Raw genomic sequence first — 16,094 nt, 5'->3', positions numbered from 1 at the left:
GTCCCAAAAAATGATATAAAATTGCATGTAAAACATCCAAGATTGATACTATATTAGCATGGAAAAATCAAAAATTACAGATACGTTCGAGACGTGTCTAAAGGAAATATGCCCTAGAGGCAATAATAAAGTTGTTATTTATATTTCCTTATATCATGCTAAATGTTTATTATTCATGCTAGAATTGTATTAACCGGAAACATGATACATGTGTGGATACATAGACAAAACACAGTGTCCCTAGTAAGCCTCTACTAGACTAGCTCGTTAATCAAAGATGGTTAGGTTTCCTAACCATAGACATGTATTGTCATTTGATGAACGGGATCACATCATTAGGAGAATGATGTGATGGACAAGACCCATCCGTTAGCTTAGCATAATGATCGTTAAGTTTTATTGCTATTGCTTTCTTCATGAAATATACATATTCCTTTGACTATGAGATTATGCAACTCCCGGATATCGGAGGAATACCTTGTATGCTATCAAACGTCACAACATAACTGGGTGGTTATAAAGATTCTCTACAAGTATCTCCAAAGGTGTTTGTTGGTTTGAAATAGATTGAGATTAGGATTTGTCACTCCGAGTATCTGAGAGGTATCTCTAGGCCCTCTCGATAATACACATCATAATAAGCCTTGCAAGCAATGTGACTAATGAGTTATTTGCGGGATGATGTATTACAGAACGAGTAAAGAGACTTGCGAGTAATGAGATTGAACTAGGTATAAAGATACCGACGGTCGAATCTTGGGCAAGTAACATATCAATGACAAAGGGAATAACGTATGTTGTCATTACGGTTTGACCAACAAAGATCTTCGTAGAATATGTAGGAACCAATATGAGCATCCAGGTTCAGCTGTTGGTTATTGATCGGAGAGGTGTCTCGGTCATGTCTACATAGTTCTCGAACCCGTAGGGTTCGCACGCTTAACGTTCGATGACAATTTTGTATTATATGAGTTATGTGATTTGGTGACAGAATGTTGTTCTGAGTCCCGGATGAGATCACAAACATGACAAGGAGTCTGGAAATGGTCGAGAGGTAAAGATTCGTATATAGTACAATAGTATTCGGACACTGGAATTGTTCCGGGGGTATCGGGTACATATCGGGTCACCGGAAGGGGTTACGGGCAACCCCCGACAAACTATATGGGCCAAATGGGCCAAGAGAGGGACATATCAGCCCTTAGCGCCCCCTATAGGCCTAAATAAGGGGGAAAGGAAAGGAGGGAAGGGAGAAGGAAAGGGGAGGATTCGGCCTCCCCCTTTCCTTCCCCCCTCTCTTTCCTTCCCCCCTCCAATGCATATGGAACGGGGGGAGGCCGACTTGGAGGAGGCGCCCAAGTAGGATCCCTCCTACTTGGGGCGCCCCTTGCTGCCCCTCTCCCTCTCCCACCTATATATATGTGGGGGGGGGCACCGCTAGAAGACACAACATTGATTCCTAGCCGTGTGCGGAGCCCCCTCCATAGTTTACGCCTCTGGTCATATTCACGTAGTGCTTAGGCGAAGCCCTGCGCGGACCACTTCACCATCACCGTCACCATGCCGTCGTGCTAACAGAACTCTCCCTTGACACTTTGTAGGATCAAGAGTTCGAGGTACGTCATCGAGCTGAACATGTGCAGAACTCGGAGGTGCCATACGTTCGGTGCTTGATTAGTTGGATCGAGAAGAAGTTCAACTACATCAACCGCGTTGTCAAACGCTTCCGCTTTTGGTCTATGAGGGTACGTGGACACTCTCTCCCCCTCTCGTTTCTATGCATCTCCTAGATAGATCTTGCATGAGCGTAGAATTTTTTTAAATTACATGTTATGTTTCCCAACAGTGGCATCCGAGCCAGGTCTATGCGTAGATGATATGCACGAGTAGAACACAAAGAGTTGTGGGCGGTGATAGTCATACTGCTTACCACCAACGTCTTATTTTTATTCGGCGGTATTGTTGGATGAACCGGCCCAGACCAACCTTACATGACCACGTTCATGAGACCGGTTCCATCGACAAACATGCAACTAGTTTTGCATAAAGGTGGCTGGCGGGTGTCTGTTTCTCCAACTTTAGTTGAATCGAATTTGACTGCGGCCGGTCCTTGTTGAAGGTTAAAACATCAAGCTTGATAAATCACCGTCGTTGTTTTGACGCGTAGGTAAGAATGGTTCTTACTATAAGCCCGTAGCAGCCACATAAAACTTGCAACAACAAAGTAGAGGTCGTCTAACTTGTTTTTGCAGGGCATGTTGTGATGTGATATGGTCAAGACATGATGTGATATACGTTATTGTATGAGATGATCATGTTTTGTATAAGTTATTGGCAACTGACAGGAGCCTTATGGTTGTCGCTTTATTGTATGAAATGCAAACGCCATGTAATTGCTTTACTTTATCACTATGCGTTGTGATAGTTGTTGAAGCAATAGTTGGCGAGACGACAACGACACTACGATGGGGATCAAGGTGTCAAGCCGGTGACGATGGAAATCATGACGGTGCTTTGGAGATGGAGATCAAAGGCACATGATGATGATGGCCATATCATGTCACATATTTTGATTGCATGTGATGTTTATCTTTTATGCATCTTATTTTTCTTAGTACGATGGTAGCATTATAAGATGATCCCTTACTAAAATTTCAAGGTATAAGTGTTCTCCCTGAGTATGCACCATTGCGACAGTTCGTCGTGCTGAGACACCACATGATGATCAGGTGTGATAAGCTCTACGTTCACACACAACGGGTGCAAGACAGTTTTGCACATGCCGAATACTCGGGTTAAACTTAATGAGCCTAGCATGTATAGACATGGCCTCGGAACACTGGAGATCGAAAGGTCGAACATGAATCATATAGTAGATATGATCAACATAGAGATGTTCACCATTGAAGACTACTCCATCTCACGTGATGATCGGACATGGTTTAGTTGATTTGGATCATGTGATCATTTACATGACTCGAGGGATGTCTATCTAAATGGGAGTTCTTAAGTAATATGATTAATTGAACTTTAATTTATCATGAACTTAGTCCTGATAGTATTTGCAAAGTATGTTGTAGATCAATAGCTCACGTTGTAGCTCCCCCATGTTTTTGATATGTTTCTAGAGAAAACTAAGTTAAAAGATGATAGTAGCAATGATGTAGACTGGGTCCATGATTTGAGGATTATCCTCATTGCTGCACAGAAAAATTATGTCCTTGATGCACCGCTAGGTAACAGACCTATTGCAGGAGGAGATGCAGATGTTATCAATGTTTGACAAGCTCGATATGATGACTACTTGATAGTTTAGTGCACCATGATTTACAGCTTAGAACCGGGACTTCAAAAACGTTTTGAACACCATGGAGCATATGAGATGTTCCAAGAGCTGAAAATGATATTTTAGACAGATGCCCGTGTTAAGAGGTATGAGACCTCTGACAAGTAATTTGCCTACAAGATGGAGGAGAATAGCTCAGCTAGTGAGCATGTGCTCAGAATGTCTGGGTACTACAATCGCTTGAATCAAGTGGGAGTTAATCTTCTAGATAAGATAGTGACTGACAGAGTTCTCTAGTCACTATCACCAAGTTACTAGAACTTCGTGATGAACTATAATATGCAAAGGGATGACAAAAATGATTCCCAAGCTCTCCGTGATGCTGAAATCAGTGAAGGTAGAAATCAAGAAATAGCATCAAGTGTTGATAGTTAACAAGACCACTAGTTTCATGAAAAAAAGGCAAAGGAAAAGAAAGGGAACTTCAAGAAGAATGACAAGCAAGTTGCCACTCCCGTGAAGAAGCCCAAAGCTAGACCTAAGTCTGAAACTGAGTGCTTCTACTGGAAAGGGAATGGTCACTGGAAGCGGAACTACCCCAAATATTTGGCAGATAAGAAGGATGGCAAAGTGAATAAAGGTATATTTGATATACATGTTATTGATGTGTACTTTACTAGTGTTCATAGTAACCCCTAGGTATTTGTAACCGGTTTAGTTGCTAGGATTAGTAACTCAAAACAGGAGTTGCAAAATGAACAGAGACTAGTTAAGGGCAAGGTGACGATGTGCGTTGGAAGTGATTCCAAGGTTGATAAGATCACCATCGCACACTCCCTCTACCTTCGGGATTAGTGTTGAACCTAAATAAATGTTATTTGGTGTTTGCGTTGAGCATAAATATGATTTGATCATGTTTATTGCAATAATGTTATTCATTTAAGTCAGAGAATAATTGTTGTTCTGTTTACATGAATAAAACCTTCTATGGTCATACACCCAATGTGAATGGTTTATTTAATCTCGATTGTAATGATACACATATTCATAATATTGACGCCAAAAGATGTAAAGTTGATAATGATAGTGCAACATATTTGTGACACTGCCGTTTAGGTCATATTGGTGTAAAGCGCATGAAGAAACTCCATGCGGATGGACTTTTGGAATCACTTGATTATGAATCATTTGATCCTTGCGAACCATGCCTCATGGGCAAGATGACTAAAACTCCGTTCTCCGGAACAATGAAGCAAGCCACTGACTTATTGGAAATAATACATACCGATGTATGCGGTCCGATGAGTGTTGAGGCTCGCGGCGGGTATCATTATTTTCTGACTTTCACAGATGATTTGAGAAGATATGGGTATATCTACTTGATGAAACACAAGTCTGAAACATTTGAAAAGTTCAAAGAATTTCAGAGTGAAGTAGAGAATCATCGTAACAAGAAAATAAAGTTTCTACGATCTGATCGCGGAGGCGAATATTTGAGTTACGAGTTTGGCCTTCATTTAAAACAGTGTGGAATAGTTTCACAACTCATGCTGCCTGGAACACCACAGCATAATGGTGTGTCTGAATGTCGCAACCGTACTTTATTAGATATGGTGCGATCTATGATGTCTCTTACCAATTTACCACTATCATTTTGGGGTTATGCATTAGAGACAACTGCATTCACGCTAAATAGGGCACCATCTAAATCCGTTGAGACGACACCGTATGAACTATGATTTGGCAAGAAACCTAAGATGCCGTTTCTTAAAGTTTGGGTTGCGATGCTTATGTGAAAAAGCTTCAGCCTGATAAGCCAGCCCAAATTGGAGAAGTGCTTCTTCATAGGATACCCAAACAAAACTGTTGGGTAAACCTTCTATCACAGATCCGAAGGCAAGATCTTTGTTGCCAAGAATGGATCCTTTCTAGAGAAGGAGTTTCTCTCGAAAGAAGTGAGTGGGAGGAAAGTAGAACTTGAAGAGGTAATTTTACCTTCTCTCGAATTGGAAAGTATCTCATCACAGAAAATGGTTCCCGTGATGCCTACACCAACTAGAGAGGAAGCTAATGATAATGATCATGAAACTTCAGATCAAGTTACTACCAAACCTCGTAGGTCAACCAGAGCATGTTTCGCACCAGAGTGGCATGGTAATCCTATTCTGGAAGTCATGTTACTAGACCATGACGAACCTACGAACTATGAAGAAGCGATGATGAGCCCAGATTTCGATAAATGGCTTGAGGCCATGAAATCTGAGATAGGATCCATATATAAGAACAAAGTGTGGACTTTGGTGGACTTGCCCGATGATCGGCAAGCCATTAAGAATAAATGGATCTTCAATATGAAGATGGATGCTGATGGTAGTGTTACTATCTACAAAGCTTGAATTATCGCAAAAGGTTTTTGACAAGTTCAAGGTGTTGACTACGATGAGATTTTCTCACTCATATCGATGCTTAAGTCTTTCCGAATCATGTTAGCAGTTGCCGCGTTTTATAAAATCTGGCAAATGGATATCAAAACTGCATTCCTTAATGGATTTATTAAAGAAGAGTTGTATATGATGCAATCAGAAGGTTTTGTCAATCCTAAAGGTGCTAACAAAGTGTTCAAGCTCCAGCGATCCATCTATGGAGTGGTGCAAGCATCTCGGAGTTGGAATATACACTTTGATGAGTTGATCAAAGCATATAGTTTTATACAGACTTGCGGTGAAGCATGTATTTACAAGAAACTGAGTGGGAGCACTACATCCTTTCTGATAAGTATATGTCAATGACATATTGTTGATCGGAAATGATGTAGAATTTTCTAGAAAGCATAAAGGAGTGTTTGAAAGGAGTTTTTCAAATAAAGACCTCGATGAAGCTGCTTACATATTGGGCATCAAGATCTATAGAGATAGATCAAGACGCTTGATAAGACTTTCGATGAGTACATACCTTGATAAGATTTTGAAGGAGTTCAAAATGGATCAGTCAAAGAAAGAATTCTTGCTTGAGTTGTAAGGTATGAAGTAGAGTAAGACTCAAAACCCAACCATGGCAGAAGATAGAGAGAGAATGAAAGTCATTCCCTATGCCTCAGCCATAGGTTCTAAAGTATGCCATGTTATATACCAGACCAATTGTGTACCTTGCCATGAGTTTGGCAAGGGGGTATAATAGTGATCCAAGAGTAGATCACTAGATAACGGTCAAAATTATCCTTAGGTACCTGAAAAGGACTAAGGAAATGTTTCTTGGTTATGGAGGTGACAAAGAGTTTGTTGTAAAGGGTTACGTCGATGCAAGCTTTGCCACTGATTCAGATGACTCTCAGTCTCAATCTGGATACATATTGAAAGTGAGAGCAATTAGCTAGAGTAGCTCCATGCAGAGCATTGTAGACATAGAAAATTTGCAAAATACATACGGCTCTGAATGTGGTAGACCCGTTGACTAAACTTCTCCCACAAGCAAAACATGATCACACCTTAGTACTCTTTGGGTGTTAATCACATAGCGATGTGAACTAGATTATTGACTCTAGTAAACCCTTTGGGTGTTAGTCACATGGCGATGTGAACTATGGGTATTGATACATCTCCAACGTATCTATAATTTATGAAGTATTCATGCTATTATTTTATCATTCTTGGATGTTTTACAATCATTTTATAACAACTTTATATCATTTTTTGGACTAACCGACCCAGTGCCCAGTGCCAGTTGCTTTTTTTTTTGCTTGTTTTTTTACATCGCAGGATATCAATATCAAACGGAGTCCAAACACCGCGAAACATTTTGGAGATTTTTTATGGACCATAATACTCAAGATGGGCCAGAGCAGCACCTGGGGGGGTGCCCCGAGGGGGGCACAACCCACCAGGGTGCGCCTGGGGGCCTAGGCGCGCCCAGGTGGGTTGTGCCCACCTCGGTGGCCTCCCGCACCCCCTCTTTGCTCTATAAATTCACAAATATTCCAAAATCCTTCAGGGTTAACCTAGATGAGAAGTTCCACCGCCGCAGGGCTCTGTAGCCACCAAAAACCAATCTTGACCCCATTTTGGCACCCTACCGGAGGGGGGAATCATCTCCGGTGGCCATCTTCATCATCCCGGCGGCCACCACAATGAGGAGGGAGTAGTCCACCCTTGGGGCTGAGGGTTTTTACCAGTAGCTTTGTGTTTAATCTCTCTATCTCTCTCTCTCTCTCTCGTGTTCTTGAGATGTCACGATCTTGATGTATTGCGGGCTTTGTTAATATAGTCGGATCATATGGTGTTTTCCCCTCTATATCTTGTGATGAATTGAGTTTTCCCTTTGAGATTTTGTTTTATTGGATTGAATACTTTTATGGATTTGAGAGCACTTGATATATGTCTTGCAAATGAATACTCGTGGTGACAATGGGCTATTATTATTATTCACTTGATATATGTTTTGGCACTCAACTCACGGATTCCCGAGGTGACATTGGGGTAATCTACGCATAGGGGTTTATGCACATTCTTGTCTTTGTTTCTCCGGTAGAAATCTTGGGGCATTCTTTGATGTTCTTTATGTTGGATTGAGTATTATGGATCTGAAATTATTTGGTGTTATTTTAGTACGAACTCTTGGATAGATCGATCGGAAAGAATAGCTTCGAGGTGGTTTCGTGCCCTACAAATGATTTCTTCTTATGTTCTCCGCTAGATAGGAACTTTGGAGTGATTCTTCATCGCACTTTGAGGGGTGGTTATATGATCCAATTATATTAGCACTGTTGAGAGATTGCACTAGCGAAAGTACGAACCCTAGGCCTCATTTTCAAGCATTGCAATACTGTTTTTGTGCCCGTTTACTATTTGCTACGTTGCTGTTTTTATTTATTCAGATTATAAAAATATATTTCTACCATCAATATTACACTTTTATCACCATCTCTTCGCCGAACTAGTGCACCTATACAAATTATCATTGTATTTGGTGTGTTGGGGACACAAGAGACTTTTTATTATTTGGTTGCATGGTTGTTTGAGAGAGACAATCTTCATCCTACACCTCCCACGGATTGATAAACCTTAGGTCATCCACTTGAGGTAAAATTGCCACTGTCCTACAAAACTCTGCGCTTGGAGGCCCAACACGTGTCTACAAGAATAAAGTTGCGTAGTAGACATCAAGCCCTTCTCTGGCGTTGTTGCCAGGGAGGTGAGTGCTTGAAGGTATATCTTTAGATCTTGCAATCGAATCTTTTAGTTTCTTGTTTTATCACTAGTTTGGTTTACAAAAGGAAACTACATAAAAATGGAATTGAGGTTGCATCATATTATTGATCATCTTTATAACATCTTTCTTGAAAATGATCGAAAGGAAAATTGTGCTCAATTGATAGAAGAAGAATTCAATAGAATGTTTGGTATAAATGATGAGCATAATTGCAATGTTGTTAGTATGAATTCTTTGAATATCCATGATGCTAATGATATGCAAAGCCATAAGATTGTGGAGCTATGATTAATGAAGATGATATTTTTAGTCCCTCGAGATTTGATGTTAAAATTTGTTATAATGATTGCATGCCTCCTATTTATGATGATTATAATGATGAAAGTGTATTCGGTGAGGTCATGACCTTATTTAATGATGAATTCACCAGTTTAGATGAGACTTCAAATGACTATGATAACAAAGTTCCTATCTATGATGATTATGGTGATGACATGTATGCTATAAAGAATAATGATAACCATGAAACTTTTCATCATGATTTTAATTTTCAATCACATGATAGTTATTTTGTTGAGTTTGCTCCCACTACTATTGATGAGAATAAATTTGCTTATGTGGAGAGTAACAAATTTTTTATGCTTATGCATCATGAAAAGAATGCTTTATGCGATAGTTATATTGTTGAATTTCTTCATGATGCTACTGAAAAATATTATGAGAGAGGAACATTTGCTTGTAGGTATTGCAATAATATTGAGTTTCCTCTCTACGGGTTCAAAATATTGAAGTTATGTTTGTTTTGCCTTCCTATGCTAGTTGATTCTTGCTCCCATTGATTGTTTGCTCACAAAATCCCTATGCATAGGAAGTGGGTTAGGCTTAAATGTGCTTGCCATATGTTTCATGATGCTCCCATTGTGTTTCAATTCTTTACTTTTATGTGAGCATCATTAAAATCATCATGCCTAGCGTAAAAGGCATTAAAGAAAAGTGCTTGTTGGGACACAACCCAAAACTTTTACCTACTGTTTTTGTGTGTTCACATGATTAGGCTACTGTATTAATCATGTTTTATTGCATTTGTTTCAATAAAGTGCCAAGCAAAGCCCTTGGGATCATGTTGGGTGATAGTTGATTTGATCTTGCTGAAAAACATAAACTTTTGCGCTCACGAAAATAATTCTTATTTTTAACAGAAGAGTGATTTTGAGTTGATTATTTTTGCAGAAGTTCAATATACAAATTGCTCACGTGTTACTAATTGTTTCATAATTTTTGGAGTAGCAGAAGTATGGTTTGAGTACAGATTACTACAGACTGTTCTGTTTTTGACAGATTCTATTTTCAATGCATAGTTTGCTTGTTTTCTAGTTTCTATGGCTTATATTGCTCAATATAAATTGTGGAAATGATATGCTACAGTAGGAATTGTTTGGAAACAATTATGAATCTTGTCTTTGACAGTACCAAAGTGAAATGGTTTGTTCTTTATCATACTAACCTATCTCACGAAGTTCCGTTAAGTTTTGTGTGATTGAAGTTTTGAAGTTTTGGGTGAGATGTCAATATGAGGAGAATAAGGTGTGACAATACCCTAAGCTTGGGGATTCCCGAGGCACCCGAAGGTAATATCCAAGGAAGATCCAAGCAACTAAGCTTGGGGATGCCCCAGAAGGCATCCCCTCTTTTGTCTTCAACATTATCGGTAACCTCACTTGGAGCTATATTTTTATTCATCACATGATATGAATTTTACTTGGAGAATCATTTTATTTTGTTAGGATTTGCTTTATGTTATTTAGAATAATGTTTTGCATCTTTCATTTCAATAAAATGTCAAGGATAGCCTTCACCATGCTTATTTTGCAAGTATACATGTTGCTATTTGAAAACAGAAAGTTTACCGCTGTTGCAAAAATTCCCTAGAAAAGTCAGAATGTGATAAAATGTTTAATTTTTTTGCAAAATAATCTCTGATAAATTTTCTACAGTGTGCTAAATTTTCATAATTTTTTGAGTTAGGGAAGTATTGATACTCTTGCATTCTTTATAGACTGTACTGTTTTGGCAGATTGCTGTTATGGTTGCATTGTTTGCATATGTTTGCTTGTTTAATGATTCTATTTGAGGATAGGAGTATTAAATATGCAGAGGCATTTAGTACGCAATGTTGAATAATAATTTTAGCGATTTGCTACAGTAGAGAATGATAAGGTTTTTTCATTGGTTTATACTAACTTATCTCACGAGTTGTTGTTGAGTTTTGTATGGATGAAGTTTTTGAGATTTAGGGAAACCGTGATATGAGAGGAATTAAGGAGACACAAAAGCTCAAGCTAGGGGATGCCCAAGGCGTCCCAAATTTATATCGGTTAGTATCGGTTGAGCCTAAGTTTTTGCTTCTTCACATAATGTGTGCTATTCTTGAAATGTCATTTTGTTTTGTTTTGCTTGCTGTTTTAATAAAATACTTAGATCCAAAAGTTTTTAAATAAAATAGAGTCCTCAAATAGTTGTCAGGGAGGCTAGGTAAGCGGCATTCACATCCCGTCAACGAAGCTCTTTTCTATGGAATTAACTCTTGTGCTTCACTTATATCCTATGAGTAAATTGTTGAATAAATTGAATGTCATGAAGTTGAAAGCATATCATGCCTAGTAGTAGCTTCACATTGGGTTTAGAAAGTGTAATATTTTGAGGCTTGACAATCACAATATTGGTCATACAAGCAATTCACAAATAATTAGTATAAGGAAGAGAACTTTCACATGCAAATACACTATCATGGAAATCTTTTGTGATTGTGAGCCCCCATCAAAATATTATATGCCGAAATTGTTGATGTTGGATAAGGAAGACAACGTAATGATTTATGTTTGCTCATATTCACATAGAAGTTATATTGTCATAGATCCTTCAACATGTGGTGCTTTCCCCCATCTTTGCTAGCCAAAAATTCCGCACCAATTAGAGATACTACTTGTGCATCCAAATACCCTTAAACCCAAATCTTATTTTCAAGAGTCCACCATACCTACCTAAGGATTGAGCAAGATCCTTCAAGTAAGTTGTCATCAGTGCAATAAGGCAATAAAAATTGCTTCTAAAAGTGTTAGATCACTTAGTGTAAGAGAAAGTTGAGCGATGTACGAACTTGTGATTGCAGAGAATAAAAGTGAAAGACTGCATAATAAAGGTTGCTATCATAAGGGGCAATACAACGTGAAGTTATTTTGCACTAAGGGGTCGAGCATACAAACAAATAAGCACATGGCAACCTCTACTTCCCTCTGCGAAGGGCCTATCTTTTAATTTTCACTATTTACTTTTATGCACAGAGTCAAAGTTATTCTCTCTATTCCTTTTTATTTTTCTCTTTTGGCAAGCATCATGTGGTGAGGAAAGATCTAGGCACATATATCCAGTTGGATATGGGTAGCATGAGCTATTATTGTTGACGTCACCCTTGAGGTGAATACGTTGGGAGGCAAAATTATAATCCCCTATCTTTCTATGTGTACAGTTGAAACCTTTTGCTCATGTGTATGCGGTGAGTGTTAGCAATCATAGAAGACTATAAGATGGTTGAGTATGTGGAGCTCTTACTTAAACTCCATTGAATAAGTTGAATTGCAATTGCTTGGTAACTAAGAACATAGGTTGTTGAGTTTCAAGAGAGTTCATTGTTTGAACCTTAACATGTGAATTGGTTGCTACTTTAACATGAGAAATTTTATGAGAAAGAATTGTTGTTATTGTCGGTGTCCTAGGAACGGGGGTGCCCAGACTTTCCTGCCTGCGGCCCATGATGTGGCTCCACCAATGGCCCAGTACGGCCCAACTTCAGCAGCAACTACTCAAGACCCTTGCGAGGGGCCAAGCCTCGTGAGGCAGACGGCACCAAGACCTCCCTGGGGGCGGCTTCGCCAAGCTGGCTCCTGAGGAGCGGAGATATCTATGCAAGGAGCACCTCGCGAGGTTCACATGACGTGAGCCATGACGACCAAGGCCAAGCGGGCGCCAGCGGGCGCAGTGTACCCGTTTCCTCTTTGGTGCCAAGGAGGCAAGCGCAGGCGAGGAGTCCCGAGGAATCAAGCAAAGGTTTCCTTATCGGTGCAACAAGACCAAGACTGCCAGGACGGTAGGTCGGATGTCATCAGGGAGCCCACAACAGCGGCACCACCAGAGCCTTTGGCAGGCGAAGTCTACATTTGTCAGGATAGCTTGTACTAGTTGTCTCCCTTCAAAATTGGCCGTTGTGGGATCCCTTCCTGCCTACATTTGGGAAGAGGACCAAGGCCCCTATAAATAGGACTTACCCACCACCATAGAGGGGGACAAATCATTCAGATCATCCTCACACCCACCAGCTCATTGAGCTCAAGAACACCTCACCTTCTGAGGCTATTCATCCACTGTACTAGTTCATCCTCATCCCCTTGAGGCAATCCACCACCACACTGGAGTAGGGTAATACATCGCAAGGTGGCCCGAACCAGTATAAACCTTTGTGTCTCTCATTCTTTGGGTTCCTCGAGCTAGGACGTGGAATCATTGGGTAGGCAGGCCGAGGAGAGAGAGAGTTCTTCGTGCGCACCCCAGAGTTCGAACCTCTCAAGGGTCTGCGGAACCCAGAATCCGACATTTGGCGCACCAGGTAGGGGTGCGCCGAAGCCTTCTCTTCCATCGATCGACCCACCATCACCCCGCAGTCCTGATGTCTGATGATCCGAGGACACGTGCCGACCACTAGGATGCCTGGCCCACCCGGGCGGCGCTGCCCGCTCAAGAAGACCTCAAATCCGCACTCCAGGCGGCCCGCACACCACCCAGCACCCCCCCGCGCGGTAGCACGGACCGGCGCCCTCCGCCCTTGCGCCGTGGTGCACGCGTGCCACCACGCGATCTTCAGGCTACGCTGCGACAATGACACTCATCGTGGCGCGGGAACTGCTGTGATGTAGGCTGGCGGAGAGCGGCCGCGATGCGCTGCTAGAGCGCGTCACCAAACTGCTGGACGCTGCCTGCAGAGGTACGCCGCCTTTCTGCTCCTTGCCCATGCCTCAGGTTGTGGAAGAAGCGCGCACGAGGCCCCGGCGAGCCCGCGAGCCCCTGGGGCGCTAGGGGGATCCGACAACGCCAACATAGACCTCGACGCAGCCCGTCCTACCCCGACAGCGCCATCACCAGGAGGGACAAGTGCTGGCGGTCCACCGCGAGGGCGCGCTGGAATGCCACCCAACGGCCACCAAGGCCAGGCGCCACAACTAGTGACTCAAGGCGCAGGGCACCCAGGTGATGGCTCCAGCGAGGCGACCGCGGACACCTACGTGTCTCGCATGGTGAACCTGGAGTACACGCCAGGGGAAGGCCCCAGCTTGTTCCCCGAGCCAGGATGGGTAGGCGGAACGCCTGAGGTGCGGGCCTTCCATGAGTCGCCCGCAGGCTTCACCGACCCCTTCAGCGATGATGACGGCGGGGTATAGCCAATATCTCGGTTGCAAGTTTACGCTAACCATGGGCTGCAGGTGAACCAGGCCGCGGTAGCAGTTGGAGACCCCAGGGCGGTGGCTCCACCCCCGACGGGAGTGGTGCACTGGGGGCTGCGTGGGAGAGGCCCAGAGCTAGGCCCTCCCCCGCGCCGCACGGAGCAAGGCGCTCCATGGAGATAGGTCCTCTGCCGGGGGAGGCGCCGGTGTCGGTGTCAAAATCGGCGGATCTCGGGTAGGGGGTTCCGAACTGTACGTCTAGGGTCGATGGTAACAAGAGACGGGGGCACGATGTTTACCCAGGTTCGGGCCCTCTCGATGGAGGTAATACCCTACTTCCTTCTTGATTGATCTTGGTGAATATGAGGATTACAAGAGTTGATCTACCGCGAGATCGTAATGGCTAAACCCTAGATGTCTAGCATGTATGATTGTGATTGCCTCTATAGACTAAGCCCTCTGGTTTATATAGACACCGGAGGGGACTAGGGTTGTACAAAGTCGGTTACAGAGAAAGGAATCTACATATCCGAACGCCAAGCTTGCCATCCACGCAAAGGAGAATCCCATCCGGACACGGGAAGAAGTCTTTTATCTTGTATCTTCATAGCCCATCAGTCCGGCGCATGTTACATAGCCCGGACGCCCGAGGACCCCTTAATCCAGGACTCCCTCAGTAGCCCCTAAACCAGGCTTCAATGACGATGTGTCCGGCATGCAGATTGTCTTCGGCATTGCAAGGAGGGTTCCTCCTCCGAATACTCCAAAATAGCCTTCGAACATAGAAAGCGTGTCCGGCTCTGCAAAACAAGTACCACACACAACCGCAGAGAGTATAATATTTCACGAGTCCAATCTACTGACAACTTTTCTAGCGTGACATCATGTCCCTGCCCGGCAATTATTTCGAACCATTTTTTAGCCTCCCGCTCCATGTTTCGAGATGTGGTTTTATTGGCACGTCTTGTCAAAGAGGAGACCGTGTCCCGTTATCGTGGGATTCTCATCAATATGGGCGTGGATAATCCAACCGTGCCGTCTACACGGCCCTTGGGGGATAAGCGAGTTTTAAGGCGAGTGGGGAGGCGCTTGATATTCACTGCCTTTATAAGGAGATAAGGACTCACCCTTTCACCCACGCCTTCTCTCTCTCTGCCCACCCATTCTCGAGCTCCAGTGCCCAAGTTCTCATCCTTTCCGCCTCAAGAATGCACTCCGATCATGTCCGAATCCAGAGCGCAAGGAAAGTGGATGGTCTCCTCCGTCAAGGAGAAGGACATCACCAAGCTCCGGGAGGCCGGGTGTTTGGCCAAGGAAGTCGCCCATCGGCTTCCGACCAAGGGGCAGATCGTCCCCACCCCGGAGCCCCATGAGAGGGTAGTGTTCATCCCACACTTTGTCCGCGGGTTGGGATTTCCTCTCCACTCATTCGTCCGTTGACTCATGTTCTACTACGGGCTGGATTTCCATGATTTGGCTCCCAACTCCTTCCTCAACATGTCGGCATTTATTGTCGTGTGCGAGGCCTTCCTCTGCATCTCGCCCCACTTCGGATTGTGGCTGAAGATCTTCAATGTGAAGCCGAAGGTGGTGGATGGCCAACACGCAGAGTGCGGAGGCGCCATGGTGAGCAAGATTCCTAACGTCACATGGCCCAAGGGTACCTTTGTGGAAACCGTCAAAGGGTGGCAACAATAGTGGTTCTACGTCACAGAGCCCCGCGACGCCACCTGCGCCACAGCTCCCGAATTTAGGTCCGGGGCCCCAATGCGGCTCACCTCCTGGCTAGAGAAGGGCCTGGATTGGGCCTCGTCGGACGAGCTGACAGCGCTGCAGATGCGCATCAAGAACATGGTCGATAAGAACATCAAGCTTGTCAATGTGATCTAGGTGATACTGTCTCACCGGATCCTTCATTGCCAGAGCCGGACCTGCATTTTGTTTGAGTTCGATCCGGCCAAGCACCAGACCCTGCTACAGTTCTTCGGCATTACGCACGAAGGCATCTGGAAGGTGCTCTTCAAGGCCAATGAGACGTGGCCGAAGGAGACCGAAGACCGTGGGTACAACCTGACACATCTCGCCAGTCCGGTAAGTTTTTTCATGTTTTC

Source organism: Triticum dicoccoides, chromosome 3B, assembly GCF_002162155.2.
Source record: "Triticum dicoccoides isolate Atlit2015 ecotype Zavitan chromosome 3B, WEW_v2.0, whole genome shotgun sequence".
Classification (NCBI taxonomy): domain Eukaryota; kingdom Viridiplantae; phylum Streptophyta; class Magnoliopsida; order Poales; family Poaceae; genus Triticum; species Triticum dicoccoides.
The sequence above is the reverse complement of the archived record's forward strand: the minus strand, read 5'-3'. Positions refer to the sequence as shown.